This window comes from Harmonia axyridis, chromosome X (genome assembly GCF_914767665.1).
Source record: "Harmonia axyridis chromosome X, icHarAxyr1.1, whole genome shotgun sequence".
Taxonomy (NCBI): Eukaryota; Metazoa; Arthropoda; class Insecta; order Coleoptera; family Coccinellidae; genus Harmonia; species Harmonia axyridis.
Genome location: NC_059508.1, coordinates 4,388,724 through 4,404,980, shown reverse-complemented (window position 1 = coordinate 4,404,980; position 16,257 = coordinate 4,388,724). Strand labels below are relative to the sequence as shown.

At 34.2% G+C, this 16,257-nt stretch overlaps 1 protein-coding gene across 4 annotated transcripts in view; it reads right to left on the bottom strand.

The window, feature by feature from the left end:
• Positions 1 to 8,131, bottom strand: part of LOC123685856 (forkhead box protein P1) — a 121,202-nt gene extending 113,071 nt beyond the window's left edge. For 2 of the 4 annotated variants that reach the window (XR_006748358.1, XM_045625713.1), the window contains exon 1: positions 7,842 to 8,131. The gene's annotated coding sequence lies outside the window, so the exon portion shown is untranslated. The remainder of the gene's footprint in view (positions 1 to 7,841) is intronic. The other 2 variants (XM_045625715.1, XM_045625714.1) reach the window with 2 other exon arrangements.
• Positions 8,132 to 16,257: the final 8,126 nt, after the last annotated feature.

Below are 16,257 nucleotides of genomic sequence, written 5' to 3'. Positions count from 1 at the left end.
GATTGCTGAAGCTAGAGAATGTGATGAAACAAATAAATAATAAATTTAAAAATTACAAAAAATCCTAACTGCAGATAACGATTGAACTATTGCAGCTTCAGTGCAACAAGGAATATAACTGAATTCCTTCATGACGTAGCATTTTGAGAAGTTACGAACTGGTTCGACACCACCAATATTTTAAGCAGTAGCGAACTATTAGGTGTACAACTTTGCTTCTGCCGTTTTGCAATAGATGGTTGTAGTGGTAAGTGGTAGTCGAAATAAATAGATTGTAGATGTCATACAATAAGCTTAGGTATTTGTTAATATAACACCATCGGAATGTCAGTTGATTTGTATCTGTATCATGAAGTTATTCTCGATTAAACATGTCAGCTTACGAGCCACATTCTCGTCATTTAAGGAAGGTTTTAATTTTCTGCTTTAATATGAAGAAATCTGAGCCTGAGGCTCATCGAATGCTCTCATCTACCTATGAGGAGGCCACTTTTAATGAAAAAACGTGTTGAGAGTGCTTTCAACGCTTCAAAAATGGCGATTTTGATGTCGAAGACCAGCATGGCGGTGAAAGAGAGAAGGTTTTCGAAGAAGCAGAGTTGGAGGCATTACTTGAGACTCGTGTCAAAGGCAAAAAGAATTGGTAGAATCATTGGGAGTGACGCAACAGGCTTTTTTAAAACGCCTGAAAGTCATGGGAATGATTCAGAAATAAGGTAATTGAGTGCCGTACGTGTTGAAACCGAAAGATAGTGAACGGCGTTTGTTTGCTTGCAAACAGCTGCTTGCAAGGCAAAGACGGACGGGATTTTTGCATCGCATTGTGACTGGTGGTGAGAAATGGGTTCATTACGATAGTCCCAATCTCAAAAAATCATGGGGATATCCCGGCCATGCTGCCACGTCGATGGTCAAATTGAATATTCACGGTTCCAAGGTTTTGCTCAGTATTTGGTGGGACCAGATCGGCTTAGTGTATTATGAGTTATTAAAACCGACTGAAACGATCACAGGCGCTCGTTATCGAACGCAATTAATCCGTTTGAGCTGAGTATTGAAATACAAACGGCCGCAATACAACGAGAGACATGATAGAGTGATTTTACATCATGACAATGCTCGACCCGATGTTGCGAAAGTGGTCAACTTGGAAACGTTGAAATAGGAAGTCCTACCCCATCGATCGTGGATCGCTTCAAAAGATGACCAGTTTTTTCAAGGCAAGATTTGAACGCTGCCCGAAAGATGGAAGAAAGTAGTGGTCAGCGATGGGCAATACTTAGAATCATAAATGTATAACCAGTTTTTTACAATAAAGCCTCGAATTTCGGAAAAAACGGCTGAAGCAAAATTGTACGCGCATGTAGGTTGTAAGATTTTAATATGCAATCAATATTCTTGACCTGTCTTCAATTCTGAGCTCTCTTAGAAATTTGATAATTGATATTACGCAACGATACCTACTTAAATTGAAATGAGCATTTTAATAGAATTTTTACCTGAACCAGATTACTATAGCTATAATTGAGAAACTATAATGAAAATTCGATAAGATACTATAATATAATACCATAACAATGAATTTATAGTTAACATAAAAACAATCCTAAATAAATCAGAAACGAGTTTTTTTTCGTTATTGGCTAGAAAATATATTGGCACATATGCAATCATGTAAACGTAATTAAATGCAATTTGTTTAAACGATTGCATATGTACCAATATACTCTTTAGCCGTGAGTGACGATTATCGAATAGCCTATTATCATTTTCAGCTTCACTGCAACAAGGAATATAATTGGATTTCTTCATGACATCATATTTTGAGATATTACGAACTGGTTCGTCACCAGGAGTACTTCAAGCAGTAGCTAACTAGTTCGTTACTAGCGTTACCATAACAGGTTACGAACTAGTTCATTACTAGTTTCAGAACAGAAAAAACCTCGATATTGGAAGTCTAACTCTCATCGATTTTGTTGGATAACCGATATTAACAGACAGATACCTCCCTGGAGTGACATCAGCATCCTATCTTCGGGCTCTAAAAACGGTTAACCAATTGTCACTTCCTGCTTCGCTTCGACAGGCTAAAATATAGAATGTCTGGTCCGAGGGTCATCTGTGGCTGTAGGGGAGCATCACCGCAACACAACAGCTATCAGCTATCGTCAGCATTCGTGGAATGAGATGCCGAATTGCTATTCCGAATAAAACTCTGCCCTGCTGTAAGATACAGATTTCTCGGTTTTCCGTATAATTTACGATTTTCACGAAACACTTTGTTCTTTGTCATTCCGCTGCCTTTTATATTTTACGGCTCCTCCGCAACCCGATTCATTTTAATTTTGGGCTGTCAATCGACCTATGTTTTATGCATTCAGTCGCAGAGGTGTATGGGAAGATAGGAGAAGTGATTATTCGTTTGTTTCGACAATTTCGCAACAGACATTTTGAGTAGGAATTGAAAAGTTCTTTTAATCTTGGGGACGGTTATAGGTACAAAATTTCTATTTCAATGAACTCTACTATAAGGCAATACTTTGAATAATACTATTCAGATTGAAATATAACTTTTCTGAAATCGTTCAGGAATGTCTTCTTTCTCGGAGCAAATTCAAATCACAGATTACGTTAATTCATTATTCTGATTCTCTTAGTTATCTTCAAGAAAATCCAATTTATTATGAAGATCCAGTTAGTAAGCTATGATGAAAAAATTAATCACAAGTTTGGTATTCACCCAATATGTAGCTAAGATTAATGAAGATTCGATCAATTGGTAAAATCATCACAAAAAACCATTATTTAGAGCTTAAATGCCTCCTTTTATTCGGTATTACACCCTGTATATCAACAGATGTAATAACTGTAGCAATAGCATGTCTTACAATTAGGGATTCATCAAGCCAAGTAGCTTGACATTTTAACCAACTACTTGACTTGAAAATTAAGCTTATGAAAAATTACATGCTTGAGCTTGACTTGACTTGATTTCAGATATTTATTGCTTGACTTGATATCAAGCTACTTGATATTACTTGAGCTTGATATGCACGTTTCGCACGGCATATATGTCTGCAATCTCGTGCGCGCTTAGACTAAATATGGAGATTCCTCGAGCGCCGAGAAACTATAAGATGCCTCATGTGTCTTAGATCCTGGCTGGAAAATTATGAAATCGAATAAAGCCTATAGAGGTTTCTCAATATTAAGAAACTTTGATGATTTCAAGTCAAGCTCCAGCCAAGTAGCTTGAAAATCAAGCCAAGCCGTGAATCCCCACTTAGATACCTTCTCTTATTCGGTATTACACCCTGTATATCAGATGATCACGCATACAGTTTCAAAGGGATAAGATGACTCGATTCTACTTAATACCTAATAATACATAATATCAATTAAGGATGAATCAAATCAAAGAAATCAAATTATGACATAAATGAAATGAAGACCACGTGAAGAAACAAATATTTTGATGAGTTCTTTGATTTGGCTTATCCTTATTTAATATTATTAGTAAGTTTAAAGTAGAGTTGAGTAATTTTATCCCTTTGAAACTGTATGCGTGGACAAAAAATAATCAGAGCATGCAATTTGAAAAAAAAGCTTATTGATATTTTTGAGGTAATTTTCTAAAAATCTTTCGGCTACCTGTGAGTGATCTGTTGATTTGCAGAATATGTGAAAACTTTTCTGGAATCCCATAAAAAAAACATAAAATTATCTCGAACGGTTTTCCAGATATGATCTCTAGTTGAAACCATTATAACTATGACTTTTTTGAACGAAGTGGCCTACGTCAGAAAGTACCACAGATAAATTATGACAAGTGGGATATTTCGGAATCAGAATGTCATGAAGATTATGAATTTCCATTAGAAACAAGGTGGTATCGTGTTTCACCGATTTCGGACCAGCCCGTAGAGTCGAAAATAATTTGAGCTTATGCGCTGAGTTGTGTCAATTATGTAGAAATTTGAATCAATCTCCTAGCCCAAACTTTACAAGAGTTATCTACTGATCGAGATATATTGATTCACCCTATATTCATCATTCTGGCGTTTCAAAAAAACACGTTATTCAGAATATTCTGAAAAATCAACATATTTTTGTACTGGATGAAGCTTTTGGCAACTCCGTCGACGAATGAGAGAAGTATGCAAGTGGTATTCGTAAAAAAATTACATAAATTCGAATTTGAACAAGCGCGCAAAAGTTCATGACTTCACGTTAGTGCTTTTCTCATTTTTGTTTTGTCTTTAGCCTGAAATAGGGTCTCATTTAGTGTTGAAAAAACTAAAGGCGTGATAGGAGAATTCCTTCAGTTTCGAAATTCATCACGGTAGAAAAATAAGTACGAAAATAATGTCGATTATGATCGTGGGTGGTGAAAAAAAATTGCGCTCTGAATGCATCTATTATCGATGTTCGATGTGGCACGCTACACCACCCGAAAAACTTCTATTCTCCCCCCTGTTTCTCCGAAAGTCTATACAGTTCAAGGTCATTTTAGAAGGGCGAGTTGATCCCCTTATAATAAGAAAATAAGAGCAAAATTTCAGTGGCTGCTCCTAATAGCATGGTGGAATCGTTTTTATGGTGTGGCTGTCTTCCTTCCCAGACTTTCAGAGAGACGTAATTTTAGAGCACTCGTGAATTCTTAAATTTTTGATTTATCAAACAACTTCACGCATTTTTATCTGCAATGATTTAAGGTCTATTATTTACCATAATGAACAAAGTTTCCTAAATATTTTTGTTACATCGCGAGATAATAATTTTCAGCCATTTGAATAAGTCAGGGATGTTTTTCACATGACTGTCTTCGGGACTTTCAGAAAAGGAACGGGATTCACAGTTCATGATTTATTTTTTGGGGTTTTGTGCCACACAATAGGCATTTGATAATGAAGATTCATTTTCTGTTTTTTTCCTTTTCTGCATCGAGAATGACTTACTCTTCTTCATTTCAAAGAGGAAACCGAATGTTTTTCACAATACTTCAGTGAAATTTCTAAGATATTCAATGTAACATCTTACAAATTTATTAAACGATAATATCGAATTATTTTATTTGGTCTACAGGTGAATCTCGAGATGTTCGAGTCCAATATGAACAAAAACATCAAGATTACAATATGTTCTAACTAAATGAGAATTTTCCTTACTCATAATCGATTTCCATTACGAATTAAAAAGTCATAAAACTTTGAACTTACATAAAACCATATAACTTGAACGGACACTATAAATGAATGACTCAAAAAGTTTCAATGAGCACAATTCAATGTAAAAAATATGTATTTATTGGTTCAAAGAGAAACTCCTAAATTTTGCAGGATTATTTCAAATTCATGAAGAAATTTTTTAAATGATTTTGAGACGAGAACAAGTAAGGCAACGATTGAACGAATAACAAATAGAACTTCAACTTATCAGACATTCATGTAATTTAAAAATCTTCGTTTTAGTCCTTTTATTTCATCTGCAATGAATTCTGATTGAGTAAGGATCGAAGCCATCTAATAAAATTAAAATTATAAGTGGAATTATTTCTTTTAAATATACTTTTAAATTTATAATTGGTTAAATGAATGTAAATGGCTCATTAGAGCTGATTCCTACATGAATCAATTTTCAAAACGATAAATTGAAAATATTAGGCCGGTGAAATTTCATATACTCCTGATTGATTGATTAGAAATTAAGTCGTTTCGAAAACAATCTTATTTATTTTATTACGTAATGATTGCTGAAAAAAACCTTTGTACCCAGTGTCATGTTTTCCAATAATATGTAAAACACGCTGCACTAGCGTCGGCATTGAAACATATACAAAAAGGTCAACAACTATAAATGATCTATTTTTGACTCAATATAATGAGAAAATAAATAACTGTGAATAATTAATTACCTGAGCCAAATTATGAAATTTTGACGAGATATTCAATTATTTTCAAGCAACCTAAGTTTGATTTATTGAACTTTGTATATGTGATACAAAATTTCATATTCAATTCCGAATATTGCAGTGAAGCTTCCACAAAAGCATGATACAAATCTTTTATAGCTTTGCTACATATGGGCCTGAATATATGAGCCTACTGCGATATCAATTTTCGTTATGTATAAACATATATAATGTTTATATGAATGTGCGTATAAATTTCATCACTCAGAATGTATTCGTATCTCAAAAATTTTATTACGGCGTTGACAATAAGGAGTATTGGGTTTGAAATTTATTGTTTATCGAATACGGGCTCACTGTAATGTGCTACTGAATTCTTCTTCAGATACGCCTACAATTGAGCTCTAGAGGGAAATATCGAATGAGGGTATTTTCTATATATTTTTAGTGGAAATCCTTTTGTTTCTCGGTGAATGACTACTAATTTGGCAATAGATAATGAAAAGATCTAAATCTTAAATTCGTCATACACAACACTCAAAAACTAAAGCAATCGTCGAGTAAGTGCTTCAAAATTGCATTATTTCTACTTCAATAGCAATGTCAATTGAAATATACCATTGAAAGATGTTCAATTCTGATCTTGAATTTTATGAGAATTGATTTCTGGCTCTATGAAGCTTTCTGTGGGAGAAAAAAATTTAGACAATTTTATTTTAAAGGCAAAATAGAGCTGCTAAACCTATTTCTAATCATCATGTATCAATTATTCATTCATGAAGCATCTGTTTTATTTGATTTCGATCGTTCATTTTTCTCGCGAATTTTGCAATAAAGTAAGTTTATATGCACAATATTCAAAATTTTAATATTGCTGTTTATGCATAAGAATCCGAATCTGATTTCAAAAATGCAAGAATATTGCAAAATCGACTGCACCAAGTTCATGAACTGATTTCTCACTCGGATATTATTGGTTGATGAATCTAATTCAGCTGAACAAGTGGAAATTTTCAACCTATAAAATTGTTAGATTATGTTTTTGTTTAGAAATATGTAACTCATCTAGCAATTTATTCGACCAGAGTGTTTACAATAATTTGTTTGTTTGTGAAAGCAGTCGCTCTGCTGGGTAAATACGCTTCCTTGAAATCAATTATTTCCTTATTCTTATTGATAACAAATTTGAAACTTGTACCTTCTTGTATCTCCAGTGTTATCTGGTACTATGAACTGTTTACGAGTTATTGGAGAGAAAAGAGTAATATTTTCCTGTCGGTACAAATATTTGAATCAATAAACAATCAATATATTCAAGAGATTGGTACAAACCCTGAATTCAGTAGAGTAGAAATATCGAAATTCATTACCTGAGTGCTATCGAAATTCAATCCATGTCCAGTATTCAATTACATGTATAACAATTGTTTTCTAAAATTGTAGCTTTTCAGATTTCACATTTTGAATAACTGGTTATGTAAAATATAAAATTGAAAATGTAAAAGCTAAAAAATAGTGATTCATATAATAAACTATCAATTTATTCCAGGTCAAATGGATTTCCATCAAGTATGAATCGAGTCAATCCAATTCTTGAGAAGGAGTACATGTACATTTACCGGTACAGATTTCCCAATTTTATACTTCTATTTCCCGAGTTTAAGCTATTAAAATTCATGGATTGGATTCTTAAGGTACCAAATAGCTCTTGGGAAATACTTCTAAATAAGAAGTACAGATAATTTTCAAATTGAAATGAAATATATAAGCGGTTCAAGATAATTAAGACATTATTTGGTATAAATTGAAATTTGATAATTGTTATAACAAATGATGGGTTCATTTGGTAACAAGAATCAATTGAATATAAACATAAATGTAAACTTCTGACTCCCAATGGGAATTTCGACCTTTTTCTTCGATTTACCTGTGCACGTGAAATTTATCTAATCCTAGAATTTCCAACCAACTGGTCATAGAGTTCAAGAAGCCAAGCCACGAAACCAACTGGCGCAGACGCGTGTCACTCTTTCACAAATGCAAAAAATTTCGAACATCATTTTGGCGGGAAAGTCGTCCGGCAAAAAAATCCACAATGATCTCGAATAGTTACGTAATGTTCAAGCGGGAATTTGAATTGTGAGGTTATGAACCGCGGACCAAAGCGAGGAAAGCATACTACCAAAGACCGAAAACCAACTGACTATAGAATAGCATACGTCTGTGCTGGATGTAATGTTGTTTACTATTTACTTGTCTGTTGCCTCGCCCGTATGAGAGATGTTGTTTACTCAGTTATATTTAGATTTTAGAGAAATGCAAAAGCAAACTCACTACACCTGCCTCGAAAGGAGGCACAGGGGCGGATTTCGGATTTTTTATTGTTCTTCAGGCGCGTGGACAGAATTCTCGAACGGAGAAGACTCGCACTATTCTAATTTGACAAGACAGATCTGTGAACACCGACGATGGGCCTCATAATAAAAGAGTTGTAACCGGTGAGTCTGTACTTTTGATGATTTCATAAAAAAAATAGCTGGGGTTATGGAAATAAAGCCACCGAACTCAAATATTCATTATTTCAATAATAAATGGGTTAAAACCTGAAACATGCATATAAACTGTATATTTTATTTTATTTATTTATTATTGAAAATTGTGGATATTGGCTAGTGTCTTGTTCTGGTGTATTATAATTAATTTTAATACTTGTCTATGAATCTAATGATCACAACTACTGAACGAATTTTTAATATTTTTGCTTTTATCAACATTTAGGCTTTGTTTTATCAAAATAGAATAAATATGAAAAAAGTTATCGTCACTAAAAAAGTCTACTTAGATGATGCTGTTGGTCAAAAAATTCACTGAGATGAGAAAAGGAAGTAGATAGATTTGAAGGTTGGTCTTTTTCGCTGACGAATTCGTGGGTCCAAAGTAGTGTTGAATTGAATTGAAAATATCCAAGATTGGGGTAACAAAAGGATAGTAATTGCTACAAGAAATTCAACTTCGGACTTTACATTTTTTCCCAACTGACATCTGATCATACCTACATTTCAATTCAATAAAACGTGAAATGAAAATGGAATATTGAGGCCATAAAGCTACAAATTTTTCGAAAATTATTGTAATGGTTGAAATTTCAAATTTTTTCTCATTTACACAAATTTCTTCATCATTGACAAAGCTTCATCTTCCATTGAAAGAAGACTAGATATTGGGTCCGACTCGTAGTTCCTGCAGGTAAAATCCTTCTGGCTATACAAACAAATAAACATCAAATATTTGGGGTATCATATTCCGCGAATGAACATTCACGTTAGAGTGGTGAAGAAAAGATTTATTCGAGAAACCCAAAACATTTGCATTGATGGAAAGATTTAAAACTTAATACACATGAAATTTGGTAAAAAAACAGTAATTCTCTATTGATCGTATTCTAAAATAAGGAGGTTATAGGTAAATATTGATTTGTTTTAGCATGCTGGCTATGGTATTTGATACTGCTTAAATGTCCATCATACCAAGTTAGTAGATTGGTTAAGTTGAAAACATTTTCCTTCCAAATATCATGTAGAGAGATTATAACACATATTATACTTTATGAAAGAAAATCTGAAATTATGTGAGTATTGAGTTATATTTCCAGAAAAAATTGTCAGTATCTGATATAGATTTTGTGTTTTCTTGTTCCTTTCGGGAACTAAAAAACATGCAGACAATTTTTCAAGGTAAAAGATATTGTTCATTCTGAAGAGTGTCTGAGATACCAGTTGATTTTTCCCTAAAAATAAATAAAATCAAGATGAATTACCTCACATGCTGCAGAATTACTAAAATTCTTCTTTCTGACTGTCCTGAATTTTATAACATAATCTTTCTAAAGCAGAAAGATTTTTCATTATAATCAATATATAAACTTTTTTACAAACTAGGCCTTTTTTTTCGTGACATTTCGTTTTTTGGCAATAAAATTCCATGTTGGAAATGCAAAATTTAAGACAAATTTTTCGGATTATATTTTTATCCATTGTTCCCAAATAATAATTGTCATCAGAGTTGTTAAAGGTACTTCGAAAGCATATTGAGTTACTTTTTGAAATAATATCTGAAAATACTTCATCTAATTACTCTCCAAAAAAACAATAAGTAAGACCTCTATACATAATTATTAATGAGAAACACATAACATAAAGTAAGTATCTTGAATACAAAGGTATCTCAGAGACTTTGTGGTATCAAAGATGCTTTTCCGATATGAGACAAATATCCCCCAAAAACACCTCTTCTGTAAAACTAATAAAATACAGTCTAGGTACTGTGAAGTAACTAAACCCTAATTATTTCCTCAAAAGCTTTGTAAGGCGAGCATATTTTTAAATTCAATTCTAGTCAAAACAAACTCTGAAACTTTTATAATCGAAAATATTGAACCAAAGTCTGACACAGTTTCAGTATCATAGAGTTTCTCTGTCTCTCTGTTCAAAGTTCTAAACGAAATGAAAGGAACGGTGAACGAAGTAAAGTGTGGAACACTTTCTGAGACAATCAAATTTGGGATTATTGACATTCATTCTTCACACGAGGCATAAATATGCAGGGTGGGATATCGGATGTGATATTTTTATTCTCAAAGTGTCCTCTTTGATTAGAAGAGTTTCCTGGAGTATTTCACAGTCGAGAGCATCCACGACGGTATCAGGGGTCTCATAATGTAGGCTTTTCACCGATACACCCTTATAATAAGTTAGCACCTTTGTGGCAGAGGGGTGGGTATCCTCAATTGCGAACAGTTAATATGAATACTGATTTCTTTCTCCCTGGGGTATCGGCTATATTTCACTTCCTGCATTTCCATCCTTCATCCGTTTGATCTTTCCTGTTGGATTTCACTTTTGGTGATGAACCATTCCGTTTATACGTGGTTGATGATTTTCGAGAAAAATAAATTCAATATTCAACTCTCCACCTACATTCGGAACTTTTTATGAATAACTCTGAGCCAGTAAATGGAGAGAAAATATATTATATAGATATACTCTTTTCCTGAATATTTTTCTGGATTTGAGGAGACCTGTCAAAAATACGTTCAACAAGTATTTTGAAAATAAAGAACTTTATGAAAGAGTATATTAAGTAAATTTGGGAATTCGAATACTTATCTTGAGTTACATTTTTAGACGCTCGATATTATATTTCACAGTGGCTTGATAATTTTGTAACACATTAAATACCTGGTCAGATACCTTTTCAAGTAACAGGACACTGTTAATTTTTGCCAAAAAATGAAAGGAACTTCATAAGGATACTACAAAGTACGCAACACATTTTTTTAGCAGCTCTAAGGAAGCTCAATGAATATGCATCATTAATCCAAATTCATTCTATAACTCTCGAAACCTCGAAGTGAAATTTTTTGAACTATTAGGTGTACAACTTTGCTTCCGCCGTTTTGCAATAGATGGCTGTAGCGGTAAGTGGTTGTCAAAATAAATAGATCGTAGATGTCATACAATAGGCTTAGGTATTTGTAAACATGAGGCCATCGAAATATTAGTCGATTTTTGTCTATGAAGTTATTCTCGATTAAACATGTCAGCTTACGAGCCAAATTCTCGTCATTTGCGGGAGGTTTTAATTTCCTCTTCAATATGAAGAAATCTTCGGCTGAGGTACATCGAATACTCTCAAATACCTATGGTGGGGCCGCTATTAGTGAAAGAACGTGCCGAGAGTGGTTTCAACGCTTCAAAAACGGTGATTTTGACGTCGAAGACCAACATGGCGGTAAAAAGAGAGGGTTTTTGAAGATGGAGAATAAGAGGCATTACTTGATCAAGACTCGTTTCAAACGCAACTAGAATTGGTAAAGTCCTTCTGGCTATACAAACAAATAAACATCAAATATTTGGGGTATCATATTCCGCGAATGAACATTCACGTTAGAGTGGTGAAGAAAAGATTGATTCGAGAAACCAAAAACATTCGCATTGGTGGAAAGATTTAAAACTTAATACACATGAAATTTCGTGGAAAAACAGTTCTAATTCTCTATTGATCGTATTCTAAAATAAGGAAGTTATAGGTAAATATTGATTTTTTTTTAGCATGTTGGCTTTTTGAATATTTGGTATTTGATACTGATTAAATGTATATCATACCAAGTTAGTAGATTGGTTAAGTTGAAAAAATTTTCCTTCCAAATTTCATGTAGAGAGATTATAACACATATTATACTTTATGAAAGAAAATCTGAAATTATGTGAGTATTAAGTTATATTTCCAGAAAAAATTGTCAGTATCTAATATAGATTTTGTGTTTTTTTGTACTTACAAACGCAACTAGAATTGGCATAATCATTGCGAGTGAGGCCACAAACCATTTAAAAACGTCTGGAAGTCATGGGAATGATTCAGAACTAAGGAAATTGGGTGCCGTACGAGTTGAAGCTAAGATATGTTGAACGGCGTTTGTTTGCTTGTGAACAGCTGCTTGCAAGGCAAAGACGGAAGGGATTTCTGCATTTTATTGTGGATGTAGACGGAAAATGGGTTCATTACAATAATCCCAAGCGCAGAAAAATCATGGGGATATCGCGACCATACTTCCACGTCGAAGGCCAAACCGAATATTCAAGGTTCCAAGGTCATACTCAGTATTTGGTGGGACCAGCTCGGCGTAGTTTCTTATGAGTTGTTAAAACCGATTGAAACAATCATCAATCGTTATCGAACGCAATTGATGCGTTTATGTCGAGCATTGAAAGGCAAACGGTCGCAATACAATGAGAGACATGATGAAGTGATTTTACAGCATGACCATGCTCGACCCGATGTTGCGAAAGTGGTCAAGATATACTTGGAAAGGTTGAAATAGGAAGTCCTACCACACCCGCCGTATTCTCCAGACGTTGCTCTCTCGGACTATCATTGGCTGACTAGCACTTCCGGTTTTATGAAGAAGTAAAAAATGCGATCGATTCCAAAAATGATCAATTTTTTTCGAGGTATATAACTCTAAGTTGGCATTACTGTTCAAGATGGCGAACGATTTAACAGATGTCAAGTGATTTATTCTCAGTTTGGTTTGGCAATTCATCATGAATAGACTCACGCCTGAACAACGCTTGCAAATAGTGCAATTTATTTCGAAAATAATGGTTCTGTGCGGAATACGTATCGCGTACTATGTCCATTTTATTTTGTTTAGCGATGAAGTGCACTTCTGGTTGAATGGCTACGTCAACAAACAAAACTGCCGCATTTGGAGTGAAGCTAATCCTCAAGTGTATGTCGAAACACCGTTACATCCAGAAAAACTGACTGTTTGGTGCGCTTTCTGGGCTGGTGGAATCATTGGTCCGTACTTCTTCGTAAACGATGATGGCCAGAACGTTACAGTCAATGGTGATCGGTATAGAGCCATGATTACTAACTTCTTCATCCCTGAATTGAACAACCATGATGTCCAAGAGCTGTGGTTCCAACAAGACGGCGCAACATGTCACACAGCTCGTGTCACAATCAATTTATTGGAAGACACGTTTGCTGACCGCCTAATTTCACGTTTTGGACCTGTGAATTGGCCTCCAAGATCTTGTGATTTAACACCGCTAGACTACTTTCTGTGGGGCTATGTAAAGTCATTGGTCTATGCGGATAAGCCACAAACCCTTGACCATTTGGAAGACAACATTCGCCGTGTTATTGCCGATATACGGCCACAAATGTTGGAAAAAGTCATCGAAAATTGAACGTCCAGATTGGAATACATCCGAGCCAGCCGTGGTGGTCATATGCCAGAAATCATATTTAAAATATAATGCCACAAGATTATCTTGCGGATAAATAAAATTCATGTCAATCGAATAATCCATCGTTGTTTTATTGCAGTTTAAAGTAGCTCTAAAAAAACACCCTTTATAACCAGTTTCTTACAAAAAAAACCTTGAATTTCGGAAAAAAAATGGCGGAAGCAAAGTTGTACGCCTATGTAGTTTCATGAAATGCTATAGACTCAGCGTTAGAATGTAACATGTCAAGCAAACAAGCAAGAAGGACTAATCATCATGTATTCATGGCAAATTAAGCTCGAATTATAGGAGTTACATATGATTGAAGTACTTGAGGGAATTTGGAGGGGGGACTGTTTGCCAAGAAACAGTTTGATAAGTCAGCAAACTAAGCTAACTCTGAATTCAACAACAGTCAAGTGGTTAGTTAGTAGTGTAAAAGTACAAATACACTGGCTTCCCTAGAGGTTAACCATTAAGGTACATATACGCATTGTTACGAAGCAGGCAATAGCTCGAAAGGATCTTACGACCGAAAAAGGACCAACTTATCAAGGAGCATAGTTCAACAAAGTTTCAGCCAAGTTTTGGTCTACGTAACTAGTAAACGTCTTTCAATATACATGTCCGTAATTTAGTCGAATATAAGCCCGAGAATTCGAGCAGGATCGCTGAAGTTACCAGATGATTGTTCCCCTAGGCCTTTGTTAATTGTGTTGTAATAGCAAGAAGCAAATGAAAGCATTTGCAGCAGGGTTATATTATTCAGGTACACTGGAAATCCTTATTGCTCACATATAACATCCTCCTTCGTTGTTCGGAGATGCTGAAAGTATGTCGTTTTAACATACTATCGTCTCCTGAGACCTAATAAATTTCAAAATGCATCGTGAACCTTTATTGCTCAGATAGACTGGGAATGAATTAATCACAGAACAGATTTCATGCCTAGAATCTTTCATAGGTATCATGAACTTTATTCGCTTTCGTCTTCTATAAGGGAAAATTTTCTCCAAATTAATGATTTTACAATGTAAATATCTAATAATATCTATTTATGTTGGGGGTGCTTCGTTCTGTGGATTCAATCAAAGAAAACTCTAAACGGATATTGAGATAATGCAGCATCCAAAATTAGGCAACTATCCAAAATTAGGCGACTTTCCCCTAACTTTTTTCTGTTCTCTAAAGACACAATAAGGTTAATAGCAAACGAAGGAAAATGCAATAATATTCATATTGTTAATACTAAACATCTGAATAAATGATTATTATTACTATAATTAAATGACTTAATTTTATTCATTTTTTTAGACACTGACCTGATGATGGCTTAGTGCCGAAATCGATAGTCAGGGAATATAACCTATAAATTGAAAGTGTGTTTCACTGATATCCTTTTACTTTGATTATTCTACCACGCTCGCGGAGATTCATCTACAAGATTGAGTACGCCATGTTTTACGCTAGAGACCATCGATTTTTATGAGGTTTTCACTATTATTCATTTTAAAGAGTTCTTCATTGCGGAAAGTCCTGTCCTTATCTATTAACTTTTTTGGAATGGAAAAAATGTTATGACTTTTTCATTGAAGAAGAATCATGTGCATGATATAAATTTCCGAAAGAACATTTTTTTTAATTTTCACATAAAAATACAGTCTTGTCATAGGTGGATAATGTGGTATAGATAAACTTGAAAATAAAGACGTAGAAACCAAATTGGAATATTGAATATGGTAGAAGAGGACGGTAAAGTAGAGGAATGTCTAAAAATTGGTGAGATAACAAAAACGCCAAGGGGAAAGGAGTAGTTAAACTTTGGCACATCACGAGAATGTCACGTGCTATGAACCTCTTTTAATTACATATTACAGTTTTTACTAAAAATTTCCTACAAATATTTTTTTCAGCAATGATGTCAGAATCACACAAATCAGTCTGGTCGTTATATAATTCTTGTGAACATATTCGAAAGTTTCTATTGCTTTTAAATAATTCGGTTCGTTATTGGCATATCACGTGATGGCGATGCGAAATTGCAATTGAATATCTTGAGTAGGGCACATACTATGAAAAACTGAAAACAATCACCTTGTTCATAAAACTTTATTGTATCAAAATTGAAATCAGTGTGAAAAGGGTACTCTACTAACTCTAATTCTATAATTACGAGAATCTCTGAGAAACTGATCTTCGTACGAAATGTCACGTGTTTATTATTGAGCTCATACAGAGTGTTTCACTGCGATGGCCTATTAGACGTTTATGGAAAACTAACCATAATTTTTTGCTGTAATTTTTCTTATTAGGGTTCGAGACAATGATTTTTCTTCCTTAAATATTTTCAGATCACTATAACTTTCGGTTATACCGGAAACAGACTACTACTTCCTCATTTTGAATAGGCACACCCAGTATATTATTTCATCATTAGATAACTTTTTTGATGACAATTTCAGCAATATGCCATACCTTGAGTAAAAACTCAACAGTTCATGAGTTAATGGGATTCTTATGAAAGAAATGGTGGCGATGAGGAATCAC